The 19,069-nt window shown below is 34.8% G+C and overlaps 1 protein-coding gene and 1 non-coding gene across 2 annotated transcripts in view; one reads left to right on the top strand and one right to left on the bottom strand.

Moving 5' to 3' along the window:
* LOC126025931 (collagen alpha-1(VIII) chain) overlaps positions 1 to 19,069 on the bottom strand; it is a 166,092-nt gene that overhangs the window by 11,022 nt on the left and 136,001 nt on the right. The window lies entirely within an intron of this gene.
* LOC126026637 (U6 spliceosomal RNA) lies at positions 2,842 to 2,948 on the top strand. Its single transcript, XR_007501860.1, has one exon. It is a non-coding gene; the product is annotated as a U6 spliceosomal RNA (small nuclear RNA).

The raw sequence follows: 19,069 nt of genomic DNA, 5'->3' as shown, positions 1-19,069 counted from the left end.
TAACCACTGTACTGTTTACTCTGGTCCCGGGATTTGATACTCAGGCTGGTCCTTTCCATCAAGGACAGGTACTGAAGGAAATCTGATAGATCCTACCCATTCTCATACAAGCCCAATGTCCTTTGATTTCCAAAAAATAGAATGAATGAGAAAAAAAATCACTTTTAACAGTATAACAACAGGAAGTCTAACAGGAAAAGAATTTAGAGTAACTTAAAATAGAACAATTTAGGGAATCAAAGTGATAGTACAGAAGGGAGGACACTTTCCTTGCACTAGGTTCATTCCCTGGCATCATATAATGTTTATTACTTTATCACCAGCAATAGTAATTACTGACTGCAAAGCCAAGAATAATCCCTGAGCACTCCTCGGTGTGCTCCCTCAAAGTGATTTATATTGAAACAATGAATTAAGAAAATTAATTGGGAATAAAGAAAATTCTTTACCAAAAATTAAAACTATAAAAATATTTTACAAATACTTTTCACAAAAAATGAGGCAAATAAAACAATAGCCTCCGTGGAAAGTATAGCAAACAGTCTCAATTCTGAAGAGAAAAAAATAAGTCAAAGTGAAAATTAAAATGTCTGAAATGAATCAAATAGAAGAGGATAGAAAAATAAGAACTGAAAAATTTTGAATAAATACACAGAAGAGAAAACTCAAAGGTGATGAGCATAGGAATAGTAAAAATAGAAAGGACATGTGCTTATTCATAGATAAAAAAGTGCACATCTGAGGAAGACCAACAAATAGCCAACAGACATATGAAAAAATGATCATCATCACTTACCATTAGGGAAATCCAAATTAAGACAACAATGAGACATCACATTACATCAATGAGGATGACACATATCAAAAATACTGGGAAAAATCTCTGTTGGCAAGGATGTAGTGAGAAAGGAATTCTCATCCACTATTGGTAAGAATGCTGCCTGGATCACCCTCTATGGGTAAAAGCATTGAGGCTTCTGAGTAAACACAAAATTGAGTTTCCATATAACCCCAATATCCTTCTTTTGGGTATCTCCCCAGGCCAGAAAAAACTTTCATCCAAAAGGATGTATGCACACCCCTATTCATTGCAGCACATAGTACAATGAACAAGACTTAAAATCAACCTACATGACATACAACAGATGAGTGGATCATGAAGATATGGCACGTATATACAATGGAATATTACCTACCTGTAAAATGACATAATCATGCAATTTGTAGCTAGATGGATGGAACTAGAAGATATTATGTTTAATAAAGTAATTCAGAAGAAGGATAAATACAAAATGTATAAGGATAAATACAAAGTGTATAAATATCACTTATATGTGATATTTAGAATAACTGCATAAAGAAATGCAATGGTCTAAATGGGTGCTATCTCGAACACCTTTGACCCAGAGTATAGAGTATAGTATAGCAAGGAGAAGAAAAGAAACTTAGTGGAAAAGGAGAAACATAAATATGGAAGAATGGGGGCCAGGGACTAAGTGGTCTCAGGTGTATTGGTAGTATTAAAGAAAGACAGAACTAAATATTTAAGCCAGAAACAACAATGGAATCAAGATACACAAACTTTAATAATCTAAAGTTAAAATGGGCCAGTTATACTGGCAGGAATGGGGGTGTTATGGAATTCACTTGGAGAACATTGATTGAGGGAGACAGACACTAATGGTGGGATTGGTCCTGACTCATTGTATGTCTGAAATTCAATTAGGAAGGACTTTATCAATCACAATGATTTCAATAAAATTAAAATAAAAGACATTAGTGGAGAATTTCTCAAATTTTAAGAAATAACTAATCAAAGGAATGCACAGAACCTGGTAGAATACTCATATTTTAAGTTAAAAAACACATAACAATTCACATTATTGCTATTCAATCAGCAGCAAAGAAGAACTATTAAATGCTTCTGGGAAAATTGTGCAATAGAAAAAATTCCCTATCAAGTTATTTATAGATTTTTCAGCAGAAAGTTTGAGAAATAGAATTATCATCCACAAGTCTAAAACTTAAAAAGTTTCATCCATGAGTTTTCTGTACTGAAATGTTGTTATTTCAAATATGTTCGAGATTTAATGGCTTATGCATATTAATAAAACAAAGTGAAGTTTACTACCATCAATTTGATGAACAGCAATGTTGAAAGAACTATTTTACAGGACAAGAGAAAAAGGCAAAAGAACACAAAATTGACTATAGTGATAAATTGTTATATAGAATTAGAAATATAAACAAGGATAAATATAAGACAAAAATCATACAGGAGGAAGAATATGTTTAGTCTAAAGATGATAATTTAAAAACAGTAAAAGTAAAGAGACTATATTGGGAATAGAATGACTCAAATCTTATGACGCTACAAAGCAAAAATCTAAAGCAGAGAACACAAAGAAAAATGTAAGAACTTGGGAGAGTGAAAGAGATAGTACAGTGGGTAGGACACTTGCTTTGTATGTGGCTGACCTGAATTTGATCCTAGGCATCCCGTATGGTTCCCCCCAAGCCCACCACGAGTGATTCCTGAGTGTAGAGCCAAGAGTAACCCCATATTGGCCCCTAAAGAAGCTAAAAGAGAAATTTCAGATGCAGAGGAAAAAATGTGACTGCTTCAGAGGTAGACTGTGGGGTAGGAGGGAGCCTGGGGATATTGGTAGAGGGCAGAAAATACTGGTGAAGAAATTGGTATTAGACTATTGTTAATCTGAAACTTAATTACACATATTTTTATGATTATAATTCAATAAAAAATAAACTAAAAATAAGAAAAGTTAGATAGAATCTTATAAAACCAAGAGCTAGATAATCTTATAAAAAAAAAGCAAGATAGTGCTCGCTTCTGCAGCACATATACTAAAATTGGAACGATACAGAGAAGATTAGCATGGCCCTTGCACAAAGATGACATGCAAATTTGTGAAGCGTTCCATATTTTTTCCTAATTCAAAATTTCAAAAAAAGCAAGATAATCTTTAGCCACTAATCTGTTGTTGGGCATCTGGGTTGTTTCCAGATTATGGAAATAAATAAATAGCACTTCTATCAATATAGGGGTGCAGAGGGCATTATTGTATTGTATCTTTGTGGTCCTATCTAGGGTCTATTCGTAGGAGTGGTAATTGCTGGATCATATAAGATCTAGAAGACAAAACCTACCAAGAATTAAGTCCTACACATCAGCATTAACTGTCATTAACTGTGAAAGGTTGAACTCATCAATGTAATGAGAGTAGCTGAATGGATAAAAGGGCAGGCCAAGGAGATTATTTTACTCATCTGTGGAAGAAAGAGAAGCAAAACAATAGAAGAGTATTATGGCATGTGTGGGGAAATTGGGGATGATGTGCAGTACACTCAGCAGTGCTCAGTACTTACTTCTGGCTTTGTGATTATAGGTCATTTCAGGTTGAGTTCTGGGAGTAAATGAGTTATTGGGAATTAAGCAAGGGCATCTATTGTCTTAAAAATCCACTACTTCTCAGAGTTTGGGAATATATATATATATATTTCCATAAATATTCCCCCAAAATAAAAAACTACAGAAAATGGAAGGCTATATGTATACCACAAGAAACTGATGCTTTTAAGACAATGATAGATTCATAGTAAAAGGCTGAAATATAGCTTATCACAAATCGATATTAAATGAAAAGCTCAGGGATTGTTTTGTTTGTTTTGGATCCATATCCAGCAGTGCTCAGGGCTTGCTTCTAACTCTCTGCTCAGGGACTATTTGCTCACTTTTGACTGATTTAGGGGACAATATGTGGTAATAGGATCACACCCAAGTAAGCTTCATGAAAGACAAGCACCTTACTCACTTATCACTCTGGCTCAAGTTCAAGAATTTTTATTATGGTTATATAAGTTGTAGTATATATACTCAAAATACTAGTAGTCACTTATCAAAAAAAAGATACATCTTGTATGAGAAAATATGGCTGAAATTTCTGGAAAATAATTTGAATATTCCTTAAAATACTGGACATTGAGCTCCCATAGGATCCAGCAATACCACTCTTTGGGATATACTCTAGGAACATAAAAACACAAACATAATGCCCTCTGCACTCCTAAGTTCATAGCAGCACTATTTACAATAGCCAGAATCTAGAAACAATTCAGATGCCCAACAACAGATGAGTGACTAAAGAAAGTGTGGTACATCTATATACTGAAATACTATGCAGATGTTAGAAAAACATGAAGTCACAAAATTTGCTTATCCATGAATGGATATGGACACTATTGTAGAGCCAACTTTGCCAAAGTAATCTCTGAGCTAAAGCCAGCCCTAGATATGGACACTATTATGTTGAATGAAATAAGTTAGAGGAAGAGAGATAAACACAGAATAGTCTCACTCATATGTGAGAATTAAGAAAAATAAAGGATAGTATAATAATAATACAATAAACATAAGGTGGAAGGTCCAAACCATGATAAGAAGCTTATTACAAGAGTGGGGAAGTGTAGTTAGAGAAATAACTACACTAACTACCATGGCAATGATAAAGAGAGAAAGACAATACCTGACTAGAAGATATGCAGGGAATGGGGGTGGGGTGGAAATGGTGGACAATGGTGTGGGAAAGTTGCACTGGTTAAGGGGGGAATGCATTTTATAAATGAAACTCAATTATTAACATGTATGTAAACATGTTGCTTAAATAAAGAAATTATATATGTAAATATGGCTGGAAATTGAGAAATTATACTAAACAAAATAAGTCAGGAAAAATAAGTCATCTGATTTACATACAAGTGAAACATAAATAGCCAAAACAACTTTTAGAATTTAAAAGAAGATCATCGTTACTAGAAGGAAATGAGGGAGGAGCTTGGAGGAATGAGTAGAGAAGAGAATTTTGATAGAGAGATGGTATTGGGATTTTGGTGACAGATGAATGATACTTAAAAAATGTCTGATGCTATATTGAAAACAAAGGGGGAGATAAATAAATTATGGCTGAATGTATGTATCAAATTAGTGAACTGGCTAGGAAAGACAGAGGTTAAAGCATGTATTTGACTTTGATTCAATTCTCAGCCCCTCTTGTGGTCTCCTAAAAATAAAAAGGTGTATGCCCTCGGCACAGAGCCAGGAGTTGCCCTTTAACACTATCACATGTGGTTTCCAAACCAAGAAATAGTTCAAAACAGTTGTAATTAGGACAAAAACATAAGCAGCATTCTTGATTGATAAACATTATAAAAAGTTACAAAATTACAGTAAGTCTAAATTACACATATGATTGATTTGCTTAAATAAGCATAAATGAGTAATTATTCATTAAAAATTGCAAGTACATGACTTGTTTTAAACAAGTATAAAATATTTAATCTCTCAACAAGATAGATTAATGTTGCTGAAAAAAGTTCTACTTATCAATCATGAATGCCAGAAAATGCTTGAAGAGTTTTTTAATCCTTATCTTAGAAAATAAATGAAGACAGAATCCATTACCCAAGTAAAATGAAGCCAAATTAGAAAAATTAGAAATATTTCTTCTATAATATCTTAATATTTAAATAGGAAGAATGGCTGAGAGTTAAGCTTTATTATATCTATGAAGGCCAAAGATTGGAGAAAGATTCACTGTGAGCAGTAAGGAGAAAAAAAGAGAAATTAATAGGAATTAATAGATGAAAAAATTTTTTTCTCAGAAATGTTGATTTGAAATTAGAAAAGTGAAAATATTATCATGTTACATTATGAATGTAACTCAAAGAATAAAGCAATTGACATGGTGAAAAAATTTTAAGATGTTCAGGTTTAAAAATTCTCTTCAAGTCATCAACAAACAGTGATGGAGGTATGACAAGTGAATAAAGTGTGTGACTTGTGAAGGAGAGGTAGCTAGTGATTTGTGACATAGCCAAGTCTTTTTGTTCTGTAATGTTGAACTTTGTGAGAAAAATTGAAGAGCTAGAGTTCAGAAGCAGGTTTGAAAAGTAAATTAGGTGATCATGAGGGTATCTAAGACTAAGATTCAGGGGCTAGGGATGTAGGGCTCTTGCTTAGTGTAGAGCCTACCTGGAGTAGATACTCATTTCCGCATAAAGTCCCTCAAGACCTATAAGATCTACAGTATTTTTGAGCCATGAGTAACTCTTGAGCATCACTAGTTGTGGCCCAAAACACAATACATAAAATCCTCCCCATCTCCATGTGCCAGGTGATATACACCAAGGATAATATCTTGCTGGTATGACCAAAGAAGAGTTAGAGAGCTACTTATTTATTGTCTGTCTTTCTGCCTTGTCTTTACTAGTTCATTTCTATAAAAAAAAAAGACCCATAATATAAAATAAATGTTTCTAGCCCTTTTCAAAAAAGAGAGAAGTGGAAAACCTTATACAATAATGTAGTCTGTTGATATGGGTCAATATGTTGATTTAGAGAAAACAGTTATAATTTATTATGTGAAATACAAATTTATTGTAACAATTCTTTACCATAATGGGTTTTCTCCCTTTTTATTCTTTTTTATATAAAGTTTGAAACATTAAGCCAAACTAAATTGAGTCAGCAGTGTTTGTTTCTATTAAAAGTTCTGGTGAGAGTTTTCAGCATTGAAAAAGTTGAATGATAAAGTATTTGGGCCAGTTTGGACACTAATTGACAGTAGAGGGGAGTTAAAGTCCTAGATCTTTGCTTAAGATGGTGTCAAAGAAAGACTGAAAAGCACAGGGATGTCTTTTTTCTCTACTGCATTCTTTTTGCCACATGGTACTTTATCCATACATTCAGAAGATCAAATGAGTAAGCCAACATATGCTAGCATTCTCTTTTTATTCTCGCACTATTATAAAATTATTTTGTTCAATTTGGTATTTTTATAGGAAACTGTGAAACAAAAAAATTTTTACCAAAAGAACAAAGCTCAGTTTTTTCTATCTTCCCTAAATACTAAAATGTTTATTAATAACATTTTTATGTGGTCATGTATGATTTCCACAAACATTTCAACCTCACTATCAAAAAATGCAGAATGAATCCCTACTAAGAAAAATACCAGTAAAGTTATAACATTAAGTTCTAGAAATTTCTGATTTATTGAAAACTAAAGAGAAATATTTCGATTTGTAAAATGTGAATTTCTACTTTCTTTAGTCTATGGTTCAAGAATAAGAGGTACTTATTCTTGGTAATTCCACAAAAAAATTGTCCAAAGATAAATTTAAATTTTAGAAATGTACTCCTGTAGATAAGGCTAAGCCTAAAATGTCAATGTGAGGTAAATCGATCGTTAGCTACAGAAAGGAAAATTAAATTCAACACTTGTCAGCTTTAGGTCCACCTAAATAATTTAGCCTATGTAGTAGCATCATGCTCTTTGAACATAGCAAAGCTTAAAGGAACCAAACCACAGGTAGCTCTATATTGGCAGTTCCATTTCTTTAAGAGGCGAAATTCATTCATTCATTTGTTTATTTATTTTTGACCACACCTGACAGTGCTTTGGAATTACTCATAGCAGGCTCAAGGAAATAACTATAAGGGATGGGATGGATGCCAGGGATTAAACCTTATTGGTCTTGTGTAAGGCAAATGCTCTACTCATTGTTCTATGGTTGTGGCACTAAGAGGCATATTTTATTTTGAGGGAAAGAGAGATATGCTGTTTGGGAAAAAAAATCATAAGATTTTCACAATTAACTTACTAAATATTTTTCAAAGAAAATGGACAGTGGAGAAAGAAATAACAAAAAATGATATAAGAAAATGTCATTATGTAGGAATATGTACTTTAAGGAGGTCAGGAATGTGTAACAGACTGTTTTTTATTTTGTTTGTTTGTTTGTTTGTGGTTTTTGGGTCACACCCGGCAGTGCTCAGGGGTTATTCCTGGCTCCAGGCTCAGAAGTTGCTCCTGGCAGGCACGGGGGACCATATGGGGCGCCGGGATTCGAACCGAAGACCTCCTGCATGAAAGGCAAACGCCTTACCTCCATGCTATCTCTCCGGCCCAACAGACTGGTTTTTATGAGCAAATCTTGTTGCTAATCACAAGAATTTACAAAAACGTGAACCTGGTGGACATGCTTCATAATAATCTTAGAATCTAATAGAAAAAAGAATCATAGGTAAAAGATTTTGGATATAGACACTTCTCAGTAATGTCTATCTGTGTACCTTTTAGGGACTGTTTTTCCTAAACTATAAATGAAAAGTATTGTAGCGGGGTTTGGGTAGAAATGAAACGACTCAAGAAAGCAGAAAAGGAGGAGATGAGTTGAGCTTAGAAACTAGTGTTCATGGCAAACTAGTAGTACTTGGACCTGCAAGTGGAGCTGTTGAGTAGTTGATAAACTTATTTGTGAATCTGGTTTGGACATATCTCTAATATTTCAAAAGAAGGGATAAACCAACACATTTGTGAAACCTCTTTCTTTTCTGTGCTACAGCACTCTAAGCTATCTTTGATAGTTCTTATTTTCCTTTTTCTCTTAACACTATATAGTAAAAAAAAAAAGTCACTTGTAGAGAGGATCCATTCTTTAATCTGTGCCAGATGTTTTTTTTTTAACATCTCATTCTTAAAAACTGTCTAGGAAGTTTCCATTATTTTATTTGCTTACATTTCTAAATCTGGAAATCGTTATTGCTCTATTGTGGCACTGTTACTTTAATCATTAAATTAAAAAATCTTATAGAGAAAATTTTAGGTACTACAATACTAGTAGTAAAAACAAGTACATTTTCAACATATTATCGAGAAATTTTCTATTTTTAATGAAAGAGACATCTTAATCTCAACCCAGAAAATGAAGGTAAAATAGATGTCTATGTGGGTTTCTATGTAGGTGAATTTTTTTTTTTTTTTGGTTTTTGGGCCACACCCGGAGGTGCTCAGGGGTTATTCCTGGCTGTCTGCTCAGGAATAGTTCCTGGCAGGCACGGGGGACCATATGTGACACCCGAATTTGAACCAACCACCTTTGGTCCTGGATCGGCTGCTTGCAAGGCAAACACCGCTGTGCTATCTCTCCGGGCCTATGTGGGCGAGTTTAATCAGACACAGGGTCTTCGAGGAACAGTGTTAGAACTAAAAAGTAATAAATAAGTGGAAATTGTTCAGAAGAGGAATGAGTAGTGAAGGCTATTTACAGATTTTCATTAAAATAATCTAAAAGATTATTATCAAATAAGTCTCTGGGACTGGAGAGATGGTAGGAAACTTGCCTGGAATGCAGCCAATCCAGGTTAAATCTTGGCATCTCATTTAGTTCCTGAGCACTTGAGCCAAGAGTAATTCTTCAGTTCAGAGCCAGGAGTAATCCTTGAGTGTTATTAGATGGGGCCCACCCCACCCCTTTAAAATAACCCCTTAAATAATCCCAAACCTCCAAAATACTAGCAGATGGAACAGTTAAAATGAATCTACAAGTGTAAGTAGTGATAACTCTGAGGTAATCTTCTTGACTTAAATCCTAATTCTATTGACTTGCTATGTGGTCTTGGGTAAATTACTAACTGAAGTAAGTGCCTCTATGTTCTATGATTAAAAGTGTTAATAATATTATCAATTCTATAAAGTCATTAAGGTTAGGAGGATTAGTACAATGTTCAGAGACATGCCAATATATAGTGAACTCACTTTAGTCATAATTTGAAGAAGGAAGAAGTTGAGAAAGAAGAGTTGAGAAGAAACAGAAAGATGTATGTGGTGGGGAGGGAATAGCAATAGAGGAGGTTATGAACTCATATTCCAAAGACAAGACACTTTGCTTTATTCCGGTCTTATTTTTTTTAGGCATTCAACTTTGTCCTTACTTTACTCCAGAGCTATAAGAAAAATGCCTGAATTATGGAGGGAAGTGGACAATCTTGTAGAAGGTATAATTTTGCAATGCAGCATGCTTTGAATCCTATCACTAGTAGTACTGCAATCATGATGCTTCAAAAAAAAATGAGAAAAGACACTTGAAAAAGAAAAATAGAGTGAGATTCCAAAGACAGGTGAGATAAGGGCAGCCTAGATTCCTTGTGTTTTGTCATATGAAAGCATTAATCTAAAAGGTAAATATCCTTCACTCCCTTTGCTTTGCTTTTCTCAGTTTCAGTCACTTAGCAGTCTTGGACTGCACAGAGGCTGTAGAAGTTAATCTGCTTTTTTCCTTCCTTCCTTCCTTCCTTCCTTCCTTCCTTCCTTCCTTCCTTCCTTCCTTCCTTCCTTCCTTCCTTCCTTCCTAACTTCCTTCCTTCCTCCCTCACTCCCTTCCTTCCTCCCTCCCTTCCTTCCTCCCTTCCTCCCTTCCTTCCTTCCTTCCTTCCTTCCTTCCTTCCTTCCTTCCTTCCTTCCTTCCTTCCTTCCTTCCTTCCTTCCTTCCTTCCTTCCTTCCTTCCTTCCTTCCTTCCTTTCTTCCTTCCTTCCTTTCCTTTCTTTTCTTTTCTTTTCTTTTTTTTTTTTTTGACGCTCAGGGTTACTCCTGGCTCTGCACTCAGAAATTGCTCCTGGTTTGGGGAACCATATGGGATGGTGGGGGATCGAACCTAGGTCCATCCTAGGTTAGCACTTGCAAGGCAAATGCCCCATCACTTGTGCCACCACTCTGGCCCCAAGAGTTAACGTACATTTTTTTTGTTTATATTTTTTTTTATTTTTTGGTCCACACCTGGGAGCACTTAGGGGTTACTCCTGGCTCTGCACTCAGAAATCGCTCCTGGCAAGTTAGGGGGACTATATGGGATTGCCGGGGATCAAACTCATATCCATCCTGGGTCATCTGTGTGCAAGACAAACACTCTACTGCTGTGCTATCTCTTCAGTCCTCTACTCTTTACTTTTAAAAGGAAATATAGTAGCAGGCATTAGCTGTAAAAACTTAGTTATCAGAAAAATAACCAGCTTTCAAAAACCTTTTTAAAAGCTTGATTTTTTTGTAGGGCCCAAATATTACTATTGATGTTGTTTTATAAATACTTGTTAGTGTTAACAAGTATAAAAAGTATTTTTGTATTCCAAGACGCATGTCTGAAAGAGTTATTTTCTACACTTCACCATAAACTCTGGCTTAATTCAAAACTCTATTGTGTTTTGTTTCCCAAAGCACAGATTCCCACTCTTTTATAGTTCATGCAGAAAAGTAGTAACCTCAAATCAAAATACCAAATAAATCCCAAACCGTATTTAGCCACAAGCATTTATTTAAATGGAATGCTAATTTCTAAAAGAATAAAGAAAACCTGTGCTGTATTTTATTTGGAACAGTGTCTTTTGGGTCATTAAATCTAGGAACTGGTTATTGAAAGGAAAAGCATGGCACAATCCTCCAGTGCCTCGAGGATGAAGATTAGAACTTTATTTTTCATTTGGGAGGGTGACTCGAGTGGTGCTCAAGAGATGCTGGGGTCCCATTAGTGCATATTGGCTTCAGGCTAGTGGTTCAGGCAATACAGTCCTGAGGGCTTGGTACTGCTTAGGCCCACCTATGGCCACACCAACCAGTGCTTGGGACCCTCAGAATTGCATGGGGACAATATAGTTTTGAGGATAAATCCTGATTCAGGACCTTGATAGTCATACACTGTAATCTTTGTACTATCTCCTGACCACTTTTTCTTTTCTTCTTCTTCTTCTTCTTCTTCTTCTTCTTCTTCTTCTTCTTCTTCTTCTTCTTCTTCTTCTTCTTCTTCTTCTTCTTCTTCTTCTTCTTCTTCTTCTTCTTCTTCTTCTTCTTCTTCTTCTTCTTCTTCTTCTTCTTCTTCTTCTTCTTCTTCTTCTTCTTCTTCTTCTTCTTCTTCTGCTGCTTCTTCTTCTTCTTCTTCTTCTTCTTCTTCTGCTTCTTCTTCTTCTGCTTCTTCTTCTCCCTTTTTCCTTCTCCTCCTCCTTCTTCATTATCATCATATCATTATTGTTTCTTTGGGGCTGTACCTTGCAGTGTTCAGGGCTTTTTCCTGGCTTTGTGGTTCTAGATCACTGCTGGTGGACTCAGGGAACCATATAAAATCAAAGCCAAATAAACTGCTTGCAAGGTGAGTGCTTGCCTACTGTACTCTCCCTGCCCCTGAATATACCTTTAAATATTATTTGTACTAAATTCATAGCTGTGCATAAATTGTCTTTATACATTATTGTTGGATAAATATATATTCAGTAAAAATTGCACAATATTTAATTTTTTATTTTAATTATTTGAACGTTAGTATATGAATGTGAAAGTTTGGATGTAAAAGGGGGTACAATGCTATTTAGTCTCTCCCTCTATTTCTAAATGTTAAAATAAACTCTTGGGCAGTGGGAAGATGGACAGAGCATCATGAACACTCACTCGGTGTCATTCATCTCTCTGATTCCTGTTTTTATTCTCTTGATTTTGTGTTTTAGTGTCTGTAGCTAACTCACAAAAAATCCTACATGATTGTTATAAATCAATAAGACTTACTATTGATTTTAAAATTCTGATAAAGAACATAAAATGAGGATGTAAGGGTGAAATAACCTTGATACTAACGACTATTTTATTGATTGCAAGTTGATTATGGCTTATTTCAATGTCATGAGCTGAATAACAGAATCATGGAAGCATTTAAAAACTTTGGTCATAATATCTAATTGAAGTTTAGTAAAACTTAAGAGAAACTTATACTTCAAGAAAATAAATCTACCAAGTTCTTTTCCTGCATAAAAGTAACTTATTTTTGTACCATAAGATGCACCCCTCCACCCACAGTGCATCTTATGAGTGAATACTGCCTGACCTGAAGCCTGAGTGCAGGGGAAGGCAGCATCTAAAAACTGTGTGGATCTTATGGTCAGGTGTATCTTATAGAGCAAAAAATACAGTACTTGCTGAGATTTTATGCCTTTGTTTATAAAACCAATAGCATTCGACTAGAGTTGGAAAAGAGCATACCACAGATGGTCCCCTACAGCACTACGAGGTCTGATCCCTGAGTGCAGAGCCAGAAGCCCTGAGTGCTGAGTAGCACCAGATGTGTCTCCAAAACAAACAAGCAAAAAGTATGCTAATCTTTTTCTTTGTAATGATTGACCTAGGTGAATCTTTCTCAGTATACATGGTCTCTGGAGCATTGCCAGGAGTGGCCCCTAAGTACAAACCTAGGTTAAGCCTTGAGCACCACCAATGTGAACCGCCCCCCTTAAATAAACTAAATGAACAAACATCAAAAGCATATTGGACTAAATCTTTACAATGACATTCAGGTCTAGAAAGTCTGTCCTTGTTCCTACTTAACTCAAGTTTATGTTTTTATGTCTTACCCATGCTAAACACTAGACAGTCCCTAGCAAAAATAGTAGTATGAATTTGTTTGAAGAGATGCGGATGATTTTATATTTATGTTGACTTTCCAAGAGCACCCTACAAAGTTCCATGATTGTTTCTTCTAGCAGTTGCCTGTTCTGTGGGTCATCACATCATAGTCATAAATTTCTGTTTCCTTGCTGTGAAATCTTGCCACAAGCACATTATTGTCCACCTGCTCCCTTTTATACATGAGATGACTCCAAACCTTATTTTCTTTGCTTTCTCCTCTTGCTGGTTTATGGCTTTCCCTTATGGAGCAATAAAATTCTTGGAGAATTCTCTTAGGAATGAATTAATGCCATGTAAGTATATTTCCGTTAGCTGCCCTTTGATAGTTATGTCTAAAAATAAAGGGGGGACTTAGGGCATCTTGGTTCTTATTGAAATTTTCCTTCCCTTTGCTTTAAAGTCACCACTCCTCAGAAACTCATAGTTACACTCCAAGAAAGAAGGCTTTGTTAACAATAAAAAATGTCTGGGAAATACTGTCAGAAGACAAACTCACCATCTTCCAGTAAGATTTCCCCCCTTAGAAAGGTTTTTACATTATAAAGAAGCCAAGCTCAATGTGTGTGAGTGTTCCTTGTATTTCTATCAATATTAAATGTATTAATAATAAATGGAAATGTGTCTGAATTCCAAAAAGCAGAACATGATCTTGTTCTCCCTCAATAGCAAACAGATTCGGACTTGGGTGCCATGATTCCATTTCCACTTCATGTAGTCTGTAATTTATTTTTATTTTTTCCTACATTTCACATTTTATTAACTCATTTTTATTAATTCTTATATTTAACTTATCTGTTCTGGAACTAAACATACTGAAAAATTTATTTTTCTTTCTCACAGGATTATGCCTGTAATTAGAAAATGTGAGTCTAAACTAAGTTCAGCACTTGCCTCGTTTTCAGTAAGTCATTCAACTTTTCTAGGTTTTTGGTTCTTTGTTGTAAGAGGAATAGAATCTGGGGGCTAGAGAGATAGAATGGAGCTAATATTCTCTTACCTATGACCAACTCAGGTTAGGTCCCTAGTGCCAGATTTCATCTCCTGAGCTGTATCTGATGTGGCCCTAAAATCAAAAGCCCTTAAGCCAAAATCTGAATACTGGAAGGGAAAAGGTCTCAAAGAAAGGTGGGTTTCATTTACTATCACAGATATTAGGTCAATGACATGCAATGAGAATTAGGGTCTATCACCATGACATTTTGACTGCACCCACTGTCCCATATCACTTCTGTATGTTCATTTATTCCATTCAACAAACATGCTAAAAACTACGAATAATAAAAGTATAATTAAGATTACATGTCTGCCTTCTTGGAAGTACAGACAAAGATAAACATGTCTGAAGGAAAAAAAGGTTCATTTCTCAACCCTATCCCTAATACCTTTACTCTTTTACTCAGAGCTTCTGATTTTGCCTTGTATTTTACAATTTTATCAGCTCATTTCAACTTCAGTTCCAATAAAATACTAATATTCTTCAAAGATTTCAGGAATCAAATTTTTTTTTTTATTATGTTGAAGGGCAGACTTTTTACAAGCAAGGGAGAAATGCTAGTGGGATATGATTTAAAGTGCACTCAGTTTTGACCTAGAAACCAAACTTTAAAAAATTTCAGTTAAGTTACCATGGATCACAAAGTTATTCAAGATTGGGTTTAAATAATACAACATTCCAACACCAAACAACTCTTCACGAGTGTCTACTTCCCACTACTACTGTATGAGTGTTCCCTACTCCTATCCCATCTAAACAACTGCCTCCACACCCTGCTCCCTGAAGAACAGATTAGTAGGTTGATTTCCAGTAATGTCTATGGAAACTGGCTACATTTGGATCCAACTTTGTGCTCAAAATCTTTTGCAAAGTTTAGGTCTCATCTTCCAGATGGCTTTGCTAAGTCATGACTGATGAGTGGCCAAGGTTGGTGACAAAGTTCTTTCAGGTTATTATACTATTTTAGCTTATGCATGGAAAGGATTCATATTTTCCTACTCATACTATTTAAATGTCTCACAAGGCCGAGGTAAAGTATCTCTCCTGGAATTTGATTCCCAGGTTTGATGAATCTTTGTTCATGACTATGGGCTAAAATATAAGAATAAAGGAAGCTTCTTACAGCAATTACTCCCTTTCTCTCCATAAAATTCCCTAGTAAACATCTTACAAGAATGTACAAGAAAATGTACAAGAAAACACAGATTCTAATACTTGGAGGGTGGAATACTAAGATATAAAGAATGCAGAGAAATGCTCTCTTACCCACTAATGACATACTTATTGATCCATTGTTTTAACATTTTTTAAGTATTTGTTTTACTCTTTTTGTATGATGTATGTTTTTGGATCTTACCTGGCTCAGGGAAGACTACTTGAGGCTCTGTGTTTAGGTCACTTCTTAAGGTGCTCAGGGGCCATATGCAATGCTGAGGATTGAATGGGTCTTGTCTGCTTGCAAAATAAACTCCTTACCCCATTGTACTATATATTTTGCCCTTCATTATTTAGCAAGTGTCAGGTGATGTAGATACAACAATGAGTGGAGAACAAGATGCCTATTCTTGAATGATTCAGTCTAGAAAGGTTGGCTAGCTGAGGAATCAACTCAGATTTCATCCATGTATCAATTTATTTCTGTGAAATTTGTCACATGGAAAAAATCAGCAGCGTTCATATGTGAAAAGCTGACCAATTCACTTGGATGATAACTGCCAGCAGTTTTATAATCTCATCCGACTTCCTGCCGTCTTTCAGCAGGTGATTAGGCTTCTTTGACACTAGTCTTTGAAGCGGATTTACAAAAAAATAACTTATTTTAATATTACTCTCAATAGACTTGCAAGGAATGCAAATAAAAGACTTCGAATCATAAACACAAATACCTTCTGAATGACCTTTATCAGCATCTGGTCTTAAAGAGCAGTGCATTTCATAAATAGGGAGTTTTCACAAGAAGTCTAAGATTACCAAACCACTACTAAACTTGAATTATTATTCTTTCATTTTACTATATTGTGTAAATAATTTTGAGAAACATACTTAATTCATTTTTATATTCTTTTGTTTTGGGACATACACAGAATTTCTAGGGGCCACCAGGGTTGTCCTTGGCAGTGCTAACGTGTCCATCTGGTTTGGGGGTCAAGCCAGTACCTCGTGTATGCTAGGCATGCATTCTACTCTGAACTTTACTTGGCTTCTTCCTAAATAAAACAGTAACATGTTTACTGAGTCATTTTCCAATCTATCTTTATTCTAACCATCTATCTGTAGTTATCAATGCCGACTTAGTCACATAAATATTTGTATGAGAGCTTTTCTTTCACAGACTTCAAATGCCTACAGGGTTTCTTTCAACATAAAAATTCTCAAAACAAAATACCTCTGTCAATATTTTGTTATAATTTATTTTTTTCTCCTAGATTTGGTTTATGAGACATAAGATGGCAGTCAAAGCATAAACATCATACTAAAGTGTAGTGGACTCTCATTACAGAATACGTTAGCAGTTCCTGGCTATCTATCACTGCTCATAACATATAGAATAGCTTGCTCACTATGAAATGAAAGCCAGAAATTATTCTTTGTTCTTCATAATGGCCATATTAAAGGTTAATTAAAGTCTTTTTAATATTAATTAACTGACTACCTGTTTCCTAAAGGGTTAGAATATTTTGAATACTGGTAGTCTCTGTTATCAATAATATTATTGAGTACCAAACTTTGAAGAAGCATTGATCAAGTGTAAATATGTTGGTAGTTCTTTTAAATAAATTCTCTGATTTAATACAATACAAAAAACTCTGGAAGGCTGATGCTATTATATTTCAGACAAGGTGTGAGGGACAGTTTAGAATTTTACTTTATTTAAAAATATTTACTTATGGAACAGAAGACAAAATCTGACAGTTTTTATTGAAATTTGTGTTAGCTCAGAAAGAGTAAACCTTGTAAAAAATCATCACTGATCAAATATATTTTCTTATAGAAATAGAAATATTACAGAGAGAAGGATGTTTGCTGGCTTTGCACATAGCAGACCAGAATTTGATTCTTAGAACCCCAAATGGTCTCAGAACCCATCAGGATTGATCCTTGAGAGAAGAGCCAGGAGTAAGCCCTGAACATCACTGAGTGTGGCACAAAACATTTTGTATTTTATATTAGCAAACTGAATCTGTCATCGAATTAAGATCATTATCCTAGAAATCTATAAATCATAAACTTAGAATACAGAAATGACTTTGAGCATTAGGGTATATGTTACTAGCAAACTTCCTTTTGCTTTATCCTTGTTTTGGAGTCATACCGGGTGGTGCCTATGGCTCACCCCTAACGCTGGGCTCAGGAATCAATCTACACCTCTACACTGTAGAGGATGATATGGGGTACCAGGAAGCAAAGCCAGTTCAGTGCATACAAACAAGCTCCTTATCTGCTGTATCCTCACTAGTCCTCAGCAATACTTTTATGTAGCTGATAATGGGCCTGCTTAAATACCCTTTTTCTCAAAATTTTAGAAGGAAGTTTTATGGGAAGTCTGACTCATGAATGTTACCCTTTGGTTCGACTGCATCACATCACTTGACAAGCCCATTTGTGAGTATCAGGTAGTTGTTTCAGTTGATTAAGATGTTGCTTAATTGCGGGGAGAATTTTAGGCAGAAAAAGAATCCCAATTGAAATTGTTTAGCTTTCTAGAGTCTGAACTTGAGTCAATTTCCAGGAATATAGTTGAATCTTTTTGCTAAAAGTGACTTACTTTGCCCTTCCAGTTTAGCTATTAATTTATTTCAATGTCACAAATTACTTTTAAATTTGAAAAGAATAAATTAAAATGTTCAAATGTTTGAAAGAGTCAAGAGTAAATTATTTTTAATAAATGTATTTAGGAGCCAACTGCAACCAAATTTTAATTCTGTGTAGATGACCTTCCATTTTACTATATAACTTTGAAAAATATCATTGATATCACCATCAAAATAATGCCTCAAATGTTCATTTCTCATGCATTCTAGGATATATGCCCACTATATTCCATTGACTTTCTTTTCAGCACATTTGCGATTTAGTCTTAGTAATAATAAGTATTATAAACTGATATGCTTTTTGATAATAAAATAAGAGTGATTATGGGATGTGTTATTTTCAGGTTAGAGTAAAACATTCATGCTTGTGAAATATGACTTCATGAAACAAACACTCCTAATCCTCTTAATGTCTGAGCAAGGTCATCTTAATAAAGGAGAGGTCAAATTATCTTTCATTCTTTGCTTTTCTACCCTAAAAAGTATTGTGTCCAGTAGGTGTTACAAGAGCTTTTTAAAAATCTAGCCTGCTCAGAATTATTCCTGCTCCCGAAGTAATGTACATATTTTGAAATCTAGACCCTTAGATTTAAAAATCTTTGTTGTAGAATTTTCCTGATTAGTTTTTCTTTGTTCTATTTCAAGTTTTAAGCTGGAGAATCTTAAAAGTACCTCTGTGTCAAAGCTTAATATTAGTGAAAAACTTGTGTCTGAAGAGTCCCAGGATTAATAAACTATGGTAAAATCAGTAAATCCCAAATATACAGAGAAAAAAAAAATAAAGGTAACAAGGTTGTATTACAAATAGTGTCATTTTTATAAGCTATTATATATAACTTGAAAAAGACCCTAAATTGTTCTTTCCAGAGGAGAAGGCTGAATCTCAGGAAAAAAGAAACTTTAGCAGGAGCAAATGGGGTGATAACACTGAAAATGACCATAAAATTTCAAAGTTCCTTTCCAT

This window comes from Suncus etruscus, chromosome 13 (assembly GCF_024139225.1).
Source record: "Suncus etruscus isolate mSunEtr1 chromosome 13, mSunEtr1.pri.cur, whole genome shotgun sequence".
Classification (NCBI taxonomy): Eukaryota; Metazoa; Chordata; class Mammalia; order Eulipotyphla; family Soricidae; genus Suncus; species Suncus etruscus.
The sequence above is the reverse complement of the archived record's forward strand: the minus strand, read 5'-3'. Positions and strand labels throughout refer to the sequence as shown.